The sequence below is a fragment of the Sinocyclocheilus grahami genome, unplaced genomic scaffold, assembly GCF_001515645.1.
Source record: "Sinocyclocheilus grahami isolate Dianchi unplaced genomic scaffold, SAMN03320097.WGS_v1.1 scaffold949.1, whole genome shotgun sequence".
Lineage (NCBI taxonomy): Eukaryota > Metazoa > Chordata > Actinopteri > Cypriniformes > Cyprinidae > Sinocyclocheilus > Sinocyclocheilus grahami.
This window is the reverse complement of record NW_015506128.1, coordinates 496534-507278: the sequence shown is the minus strand read 5'-3', so window position 1 is coordinate 507278 and position 10745 is coordinate 496534. Positions and strand designations below refer to the sequence as shown.

Sequence of the window (10745 nt, the reverse complement as noted above, 5' to 3'; positions counted from 1 at the left end):
ACATCAGCCGTAATCTTAAATGGCGCCAACAAAAAACGTGCCAAAGCATTGTCATAAAGCAGGATGGTGAAGAGCACAGATGTCTGGACTCTCACGGTTCCCCTGTACTGTACGTGTACTGTACGTGTGTTAATGTTTGACCTCCGCAGGGAGGAGTTCACAGCTCTTTTGCTAGTTAAATGACTTCAGTCTCCAGGGCAGGAAAGATCGAGACAAGCAGCTATTCGTTGTTGACCAGAGAAACACACCTGGACTGCTGCTGGGTGAGTGACTTGTGTGAGTGTTAAGAATATATTCAGAGTAGCACACTACTATTTCTGCAGTATGTGCGCTTCAGTATTGTTTGTAATGCATCACCTGAGCCGTAAATGTCATGTGATCGATCACGCGCCTCCTCGCAGCACACAGTAAATTCAGAGCCCTTAAAAACTGATCTTTAGCAAACATCATGGAATATAATACACACAGCTGCTGTCAAATCCGTGTTAATGGTGGGAAAGCTTTTTGGCGGTAATGTGGGATGTGCTTCATGTACGAATAAAGTTTTAATTCTATAAGAATAGACTTATTGGGAAGACATTTCATCAGCTGAACAATCGGTATTTTGTTAACCCCGTCATATTGCATTCAAAATGTTATTTTATAAAACAGTCGTAACTTTCAAATATTTGTCAGCTATGACTATTGTGTCTAATCAGCAACCTCTCATTATTACGGAGGCCCATTTCTGCCACGTAAGAAAAAAATTAATGCCTTAAGTCAAAATTATGACTTACTTAAACCTTATTAATAAAGCATATACCATTAACAGACCAGCAGAATATAGCCCAGAATATAAACGCAACGCGCTGAGTTGCACGTTAAGCATTTTCTTGGGGTAACACGCGAAATAAATCAATAAATATATATATTTATATATAATATGTACGCATATATATATATATGCGCTATATTTATTTATTTATTTCATGTTCTACCCCAAGAAAATGCTTAATGTAGAACAGCTTAACGTGTTTATAAAGTCATTAAGTCAATTTCGACTTTTTATCTCGTAATTATGACTCAAGTATGTCATAATTTTGACTTTTTTAAGGCATGATTTTTTTTTTCTTACGTGGCGGAAATGGGTCTCCATACATTATTTGGCGAATGTGAACATTTTCACGTTCAAGCTTTGAATATTAACACTTTATAATTGCGTTTATCCCTTTTTTATTAATGGAAGCATTTTGAAATTCTTTGAAATATCAAATTACATGAGTTACACACAATTTTTTTTTTAAATAAATAAATAATGCAAATACAAAACTTATAAGAATATGAGAATTACCGCTATTACCTCATTGGAATGAATGGAATTTAATTACATTTCTTTGACTTTATAATTTCACAAAAAACTGCCCAAATTTATGAAACCTAGGCTACATATTTGTTTCTTACAAAAGAACGTAAAAATGTATCTCAAAAGTTTTTAAAGAAAACAATTCCAGTTTACTTGCTTAAACTTTCAGTTTCAGATAAAAAACAAAAGATCAATGTTTTCATGCTGCAATGTGTCGTCAATAGACCCAGAAGTGTGTGAGATATGGAGAAAAGTCTAAATGTATTTTACAAAAGCTTTTTGACACTAATATAACTTAATAGATTCTTTTACAAAAACAACTTAATTGGACTCCGTTCATACCCGGGTCAAAATAATCTAAACATGAAAATAATAGCTAGATAAAAAAAATTTGGGTTGGCTTGAGAAAGCCTCGCCTGAAAGTTTAAAGCAGTTGTAAACATGTTTCTAGCATGATTAGCATGTTTTTAGCATGATTAGCCTGTTACTAGCATTTTGCTGGCATGATTAACATGTTTCTAGCATGATTAGCATATTACTAGCATGTATGCTAACAAGATTAGCATGTTGCTAGCATGACTAACAAGTGACTAGCATGTTGTTAGCATGATTAGCCAGTTACTAGCGTATGGCTAGCATGATTAACAAGTTACTAGCATTTTGTTAGCATGATTGCATGCTACTAACATGTTGCTAGCATGTTTCTAGCATGATTAGTATGCTACTAGCATTTTGTTAGCATGATTAGCCAGTTACTAGCATGATTAACAAGTGACAAGCATGTTGCTAACATTATTAGCCAGTTACTAGCATGATTAGCAAGTGACTAGCATGACGTTAGCATGATTAGCAAGTTACTAGCATGTCATTAGCATTTTTCTAGCATCATTAGCATGTTGCTAGCATGATTAGCATGCTACTAGCATGTTGCTAACTTGATTAGCAAATGACAAGCATGTTGTTAGCATTATTAGCCAGTTACTAGCATGATTAGCAAGTGACTAGCATGTCGTTAACATTATTAACAAGTTACTAGCATGTTGTTAGCATGTTTCTACCATTATTAGTATGTTACTAGCATGTTGTTAGCATGATTAGCAAGTGACAAGCATGCTGCTAGCATTATTAGCCAGTTACTAGCATGATTAGCAAGTGACTAGCATGTCGTTAGCATGATTAGCAAGTTACTAGCATGTCGTTAGCATTTTACTAGCATCATTAGCATGTTGTTAGCATGATTAGCAAATGACAAGCATGTTGTTAGCATTATTAGCCAGTTACTAGCATGATTAGCAAGTGACTAGCATATTGTTATCATGATTAGCAAGTTACTAGCATGTCGTTAGCATTTTTCTAGCATCATTAGCATTTTGTTAGCATGATTAGCATGCTACTAGCATGTTGCTAGCATGATTAGCAAGTGACTAGCATGTCGTTAGCATTATTAGCAAATAACTAGCATGTCGTTAGCATTTTTCTAGCATCATTAGCATGTTGCTAGCATGATTAGCATGTTGTTAACATGATTAGCGAGTTACTAGCATGTCGATAGCACGATTAGCATGTCGCATAGCAAGATAGATAGAGTTTGAATGGGTTAGAAATAGTACATAGAAGGGACGCTTGATCGAGTCAAAGTCTTGGCTCATCTGAACATTCCGTCAATGTAAGTCTATGGGATTTTTATGAAAACCGTAAGTCGGATCAGTTAGAAAAGATAAAGCACACTAAGTCAGATCCGTCTGAAGAGCTGGGCTGAGTTTGGTGGTTCTAGCTTGAAAGCTCTTTGGAGGAGTAGCTTTCAGAAATTTAGTCGAAGAAGAATAAAAAGCTTTCTGAAGCCTACCTAATAATTGTAAAATAATATCAGAGTATGAGTGACTCATTTGGCTTGGTTTCCTCCTGAAGCGCATCAGATGCAGCATGTCGCTGCAGATCTTCGACACGTCTGGGGCGTGTCACAAATTCTTCAGTGGTCCAGAAATGTATGTTGTTAACATGATTAGCGAGTTTCTAGCATGTCGATAGCACGATAGATAGAGTTTGAATGGGTTAGAAATAGTACATAGAAGGGACGCTTGATCGAGTCAAAGTCTTGGCTCATCTGAACATTCCGTCAATGTAAGTCTATGGGATTTTTATGAAAACCGTAAGTCGGATCAGTTAGAAAAGATAAAGCACACTAAGTCAGATCCGTCTGAAGAGCTGGGCTGAGTTTGGTGGTTCTAGCTTGAAAGCTCTTTGGAGGAGTAGCTTTCAGAAATTTAGTCGAAGAAGAATAAAAAGCTTTCTGAAGCCTACCTAATAATTGTAAAATAATATCAGAGTATGAGTGACTCATTTGGCTTGGTTTCCTCCTGAAGCGCATCAGATGCAGCATGTCGCTGCAGATCTTCGACACGTCTGGGGCGTGTCACAAATTCTTCAGTGGTCCAGAAATGTTCCATGCTGCAGTTCCTCTTCCTCTTTTGTTGTTTTGGAAGTTGTTTTAGGGGTCTGGAGTCCATGTCCATTCATTTATTGAGGATTTTCAAAAAGCTTGAGTAAAAATCTAAGTTTATAAAATGGCAACAGCAGTTTAATTAGGATCCTGATGGTGGAAAGTGCTTTGATCTCATGTTTGATTTCATGCTTATCTCTCAATCAGCATTGGGTTGCATTGCATTATATGTTTGGATCATTTAAATCTCATCTTAAGACATTGTTGGAGATATAGAGTGACGACTGATATCTGCTACTGCTAGAAAGATCTCATTGATTTACATTGACAAGCATCGGTTTTTGTCCATATAGATATCAGCATCTGCACCAAATTGCATATTTTTCTCTGAAAAAATTGAGCCGTCAATTCTAACAACCATGTGCATCCCAAACAAGTACAAAAATTATATTTTTTCTTTGGCCGGAAGCTGTTGTACGTGTTAGCAAAGTCAGTACAGTTTAGTCTAATGTAAAAAATTCAAATGTTAACTAGCACTTGCATTTTTCAAAAAGATTGAATCGAACATTTGGTCATAATATAGCATAGTAAGAGATTTACAAGCAGTTTTTAAAATGCCGGTTATATTTTGGAACTGGTTGATCATAGGTCTAATATGAATATTGTCAAAATTATCCACAAATAATGTTTTTTTCACTCATAAACTGAGGTGCATCCGCTCAGTTCAAGAGGCGTATGATTAACCAGTTCCAACAAGAAAAGCAAAATCAGTGCTACATGAAAGAATACAAGTTGACAAAAAGATTGAATCTAAAATATGGGAACAATATTACATAACGAGATTTACAAACAATTTTTTTGTTGGCGGGTTTGTCACGGAACACCACAAACATCCCAAAAAAGTACAAAAATTAACAAAACAATTACTGACCTTGAAGGTTTGATATTGAAGGTCTTATTGATCTCATTGAGTTTTCCAACAAGAAATGCAATAATTGAAAGAAAACAATTTGACAATAAGATTGCATGAAAAAAATCGGTAATAAAATCCCCCGAAAAGTACAATAGTTACCAATATATTTTGGTTGGTTGTTAAACCGTGTGTGAGGAAAGATACTAGGTTTCCAATGTCATAGCATTAAATAACATTTTCATCTTTCAAAAACACTGAATCCAAGATTTGGTGATAATATCGCATAATGGGAGATTTACAAACAATTTTTAAAAGGCGGGCCTTTTTTGACCGGAAACACTCGATCAGGTAAAGATTTAGCAGACGTCTTAAAGAGATCTGGTTGATGGTGTTTCTTCTAGGTTGCTCCTTCTGGAGGTGACTAAACCCTGGTGCATCTCTGGCCACTTTAACGGCCTGCAGCACACTAGAAGTCTGTAATGTGAGTGACTCAGCGTGGATAGAGACGCTCCCAAACCCTCAGAACATGCAGCAGCACGCAGATCTACATGTTCGAGTGTGTGTGTGTGTGTGTGTGTGTGAGAGACCTTCATGAGCGCTGCTGCGATCCTCAGGTAGGACCGAAAACCTCTCTCTCTCTCTCTCTCTGTCTTGCTTTTCTCACTCTTTCTTTTCCAAGTGAAGCTGCTGGTTCTGGATGGTGTTGGTCTCTGTTTTGGTGACTTAGGTTAGGACAGGTGAAGGATTGAGGAGGTCGAGCTCTTGAAGAACATGTGGTTTTCGACAGAGGTGAGCGGCTTTGTCCTCGTCTTTCCGGTTCTCTGGGGCCCGAGCGTTTGCATTTACTTCTAATGCTGTCAGGCAGCCTAATGCTGTCTAATGCTGTCTTGTTTCCGCTGCCAGGGTCAGACATGCAACTCGTCTGGGTCATATTTCACCCCAAAAGCTAACTGTATTAATGACTTTAAATGATTTAAAGGACATGAAACATGTTTAAGACGGTTTCCTGACCAGATTTTCATGACAATTGTGACGTTAAAAGCAGTGTTAAGTCGCTGGGGGATATTTGTAGCAATAGCCAACAATACATTGTATGGGTCACAATTATACATTTCTCTTTTATGCCAAAAATCATTAGGATATTAAGTAAAGATCATGTTCCATGAAGATATTTTGTAAATCTCCTACCGTAAATATATCAAAACTTAATGTTTGATTAGTAATATGCATTGCTAAGAACTTCATTTGAACAACTTTAAAGATGATTTTCTCAATATTTAGATTTTTTTGCACCCTCAGATTCCAGATTTTCAAATATTGTCCGATCCTAACAAACCATACATCAATGAAAAGCTTATTTATTCAGCTTTCAGCTGATGCATAAACCTTACAATTTAACAAACAATTACGTTTTAGTTGCATCTGTACAGTGCTATTTTAGTGTCATTGATATACCATTATAGGGTTTGTTAATATTTGTTGTACTTTCTGTTTTCATTGAAAGTTATAGTCATTTTATTGTTGTTATTTTTGTCATTTTTATTTTTTTAATGTCTGTATATAATTTTATGTCAGTTTCTGTTTTAGTTATTTTAGTACATAAAGTTAAATTTAGTTAAAGATTTAGTCATGTTTTATTAGTCTTTTTAAATATATATTTTAGTCATTTTTATTTCAGTTTTAGCTATTTTAGTACTTAGTTACATTTTGTTAAAGTTTTAGTAATTTTGTTGTGTTATTATTATTACTATTTTGAAATATTATAAATGATTATTTTAATTATTTCTGTTTTATGTTTAATTATTGTAGTACTTAAATTAAAATAAAATTAGATTTTTTATTTTTACTTTGTTAACGTTTATTTTATTTCAAGTAACAATAATTATTTAGTTTTAGTTTTAGTTCATTCTAATAACCCTGTCCTGATTTTAATTTATAGTGAGTTAAATCAAGATTGTTTAACACTATTTTGTTTATGTAAGACACGAAGTTAATTGCAATAATGAGAATTAGAGGGGAAAACTCAAGAGTAATGAGAATTTTGAGGGAAAATGTGATTTACTCTCATGAAAATGCATAAATGATGATGGTCCTAATAGGCTTCATTTTCTTGTCAAATATAATTTTCTTTTCTTTTGATTCTGAGGTGATCCGGATGTTTTAATGAAACAAATATGTAAAGTTTAACTGCGAGTGCTTGTAAAATAGCAGTAAATTCAGCTATTGAATCCTTCAGCATACTGAAATAGCATTGAGATGCATTGATTTTCTCTTGAGTTCAAATGTTCGTGTCTTGATCAGGCTGCACAAAACCCGTGCATAAAAATGTAGGAGCTGTGTTAAGGCTGATCTTTTGCTTGTCTAAACAGAGCGTGACATTCCTGGACATGGATTTTGCATGAACTTGGGCTTGATGAAGAGGCGAAACGTTTAAGGTGAGCTTTCTTTAACTGTATAACAACTTATAACTTATATTGGATGTAATTTCTGCACAAACGTTATCATCTCTCTGGAAGCATGCGTCTCATGTCAAGGCGTTTTCTAGCAATTCTAGTATTTGTGACTTTACATTCCGCAATTGCATCTTAAAATCAATGAGTGTTGTCTTTTTTTAATTTCTTTATTTCTATTTACTTTTTATTTCTCAAAATTAGGTTAATTTATGAATATCATGCCTGGAAGATTTTGCGAATGTTGCAAGTTCAACTAGTCAAGTGACGGGCAACAAGGTTATTATAGTTAATAAAATATAACAAATGTTCTTCTAATAACTTCAATAGAACTTCGTTCAAAGTTAACAATGTTCTAAAAACGTTCGCATAAAAATGTTACGTCAACACTCATGATGGTCTAAATGTTACTACTTGTTTCAATACGTTCAGAGAACATTCAAAGTAACGTTGCCACAATGTTTGCTAAATGATCAAATGGAATGTTCCTTTAAAACACTTTTTTTTTTTAAAACTGGACATTCTAAACGTTCTAAACTTTAACAAATAATGTGGGAATGTCAGCAAAATGTTCATAAACATATTTTGTTAGCTGGCCACAAAAAAAAGACTGTAGTTTCTCAACTTTGTCCTAAAGGATATGACTAGGTATATAACACTTGAGTAAACATTGCAAAAATGGGCGTTCCTGATGCATTTTGGCTTAATAAATAGTATGCAATAGTTGCATAAAATTCTGCACACCCCTAAAGTCAGGTTTTCATGGATAAACAAGCCCTTGCTATTATAACTAGTGCTTTTGTTGCATGTGGGCGCTGGCATCTGATCCATCCTGGCATGTTGAGATGTAGGTCATGAATGCTCTCATGTCACGACGTGCTGCAGGAAGAGTTTCTTCACGATCTCCACATCAGCAGCGTCTGTCATGTGTTTCCCTCCACACCCGCTGATCAAACAGCACAATGACTGCGCTCATATACTGTGTTTCTGTGCGGATCAGGGTCTGCTGAGAGATGAGGTGGAGGAGCTGAAGTGAGAGAAATCAAACACTAATCCACAGGTAAGAGCGTCAGACTGGAACTCACGCAATAGAAACAGGCTTTACATTTACGTGTTAGTTCATTTGATGGATTCTAAAAACAATAAAATATCGCTTTTTATATGTATGTGAGCCTGGAGCACAAAAGCAGTGTTAAGTCGCTGGGGGATATTTGTAGCAATAGCCAACAATACATTGTATGGGTCACAATTATACATTTCTCTTTTATGCCAAAAATCATTAGGATATTAAGTAAAGATCATGTTCCATGAAGATATTTTGTAAATCTCCTACCGTAAATATATCAAAACTGAATTTTTGATTAGTGACATGCATTGCTAAGAACTTCATTTGGACAACTTTAAAGATGATTTTCTCAATATTTAGATTTTTTTGCACCCTCAGATTCCAGATTTTCAAATATTGTGCTATCCTAACAAACCATACATCAATGGAAAGCTCATTTATTCAGCTTTCAGATGATGCATAAACCTCAATTTTGAAAAATTGTCACTTATGACTGGTTTTGTGCTCCAGGGTCACATACAAGTTAAATTGATCCTGATCTTCAAATTCAAAAAGTTTTCACCCCCCGACTCTTAATGCGTTGTTTTTTCTTCTGGAGCATCAGCGAGCGTTTGAAGCTTCTGTAATAGTTGCATAAGAGTCCCTCAGTTGTCCTCAGTGTGAAAAGATGGATCTCAGAATCATACAGTCACTGCTGGAAAGGGTTCAAATTCACAAAAATGCTGGAAAACCAAAGAATTTGTGGGACCTGAAGGAATTTTCTGAACCGTAACCCTATGTGAAATATCTTATTCAGGTCAGTACTGAATAAACAATAACATGCGTTTTGTATGATCTCTCTTATTTTGGTAAAATAATGAACATTTTGCAGATTCTGAAGTACATTTTGACTTCAACTGTATATATATACAGTATACATATTTTAAAAAATTGGTCTGCTTAATCTGATCTTAAAAGACTGAGTAAGGGTGGCACATATATATCTCAGGTGTATCGTGAAATTTCTATTTTTATGAATATGTATCCATGTTATTATTAGCGTATAATTATTATATATTTTTTAAAACTTATTTTATTTCAGCTAGTTGCCAAAGCAAAACTAAAATAAATAAAGCTAAATAAACTAAACTAAAAACTATATAGACATAGTTATTAAAAAAAACTGATGAACATGATAAAGAAACACACCACAAAAATATTCAAGCTTTTAATTTAATCTGAAAACAGAAAATATAAAAAATTAAATATAATAAAAAAAATTAACAAAAACTATAGTAAATCAATGCTGATGATATATGAATATATTTCAGTTTCTTTATTTAAGCTAAAATAATATAGTATTCCTTTCTGGCAAATTTCAAAGATTCAAAAGCCATTCTCCATCTTTTCTGCTTTAAATTGTTATACATATAACATTTTGATTCCTGATTTTTTTTAAGCATGTGTAATTCTAGATTTTAATATCCAATATACATTTTTTTATATATTTAAATATAACATAAAAACAATTAGTGGGTAAAATTTCTTTATCAGTGCATCTTCCCTTTTTTAAAAAACTTTTTTATTGAACAAATGAAATTATGCTTCGCCATTCAATATTAATATTTGTGGACGGTGCCAGAAATGCTGGATATATTCTATAATTATTATTTACTTTTTGAAAACAGACTTTATACATAAACATAATAGATAAAAAACAAAAAAAACAATAGATTTTCATGCATTAAGTGTGTCTTATCTTGTTATTTCGCTTATTTTCTGCTCACTGTTTAATGTTCACTAGTGAGCAAATATTGATTGACAGCTTTCATAAGAAGAGTTTACAGACGCACTGGCTTTAGTTCATGTACAGTATGTACAGTATGTTTAAAGATCTGAGCTGGTTAGTGTTGATTGTAGCGGTCACTGTTGTATTAGACGCGTCTGCTAATGCAGGTCTGAATCATATAGAAACAGACTCTTTAACCTACATTAAACAACAAGCACAATTTGACTAAACAAATTAGGAACCACAGGTTTTTATAGGCTAACCTGGACAACTGAAGTAGTAATGCTCTGTTCACAGTGAATGTGTGTGTTTGCAAGAGCCTTGAAGAATCTGCAAGATGTTTATTATTATTTAAAAAAAGAGAGAGGCATCATAAATATGCATGTTGTTTTAATTTGATATTTACGTACAGAAGACAGAATAATACCTGAAATGGCACACAATAAAAAAAAAAAAAAAAGCATTATTTGCACAACTTTTTATGACATTATTTTTATGATAGTAACAGAAATATCTGACAAAAATTATATATTTGATATTAAGCTTTTATATATTCTATATTCTAGTGATAATGTTTTATTTTTAACATCATTATGTAATTATTATTTATGGTCACTAGGTGGGTGAATCTCACACACACTCTCGCACGTGCGCGCACACACACACACACTCACTCACTCACTCACTCACTCACTCACTCACTCACTCACTCACTCACTCACTCACTCACTCACTCACTCACTCACTCACTCACTCACTCACACAC

General features: G+C 34.1%; 1 protein-coding gene across 7 annotated transcripts in view; it reads left to right on the top strand.

Moving 5' to 3' along the window:
- Positions 1-5235: 5235 nt before the first annotated feature.
- The window catches only part of LOC107564586 (serine/threonine-protein kinase PAK 6-like), a 25654-nt gene continuing 20144 nt past the window's right edge, over positions 5236-10745 (top strand). For 2 of the 7 annotated variants that reach the window (XM_016249700.1, XM_016249698.1), the window contains exons 1-4: positions 5237-5309; positions 5423-5484; positions 7065-7130; positions 8146-8205. The gene's annotated coding sequence lies outside the window, so the exon portion shown is untranslated. Of the gene's footprint in view, positions 5310-5346; positions 5485-7064; positions 7131-8145; positions 8206-8985; positions 9008-10745 lie in introns of those variants that run through there. The other 5 variants (XM_016249703.1, XM_016249701.1, XM_016249699.1 and 2 more) reach the window with 5 other exon arrangements.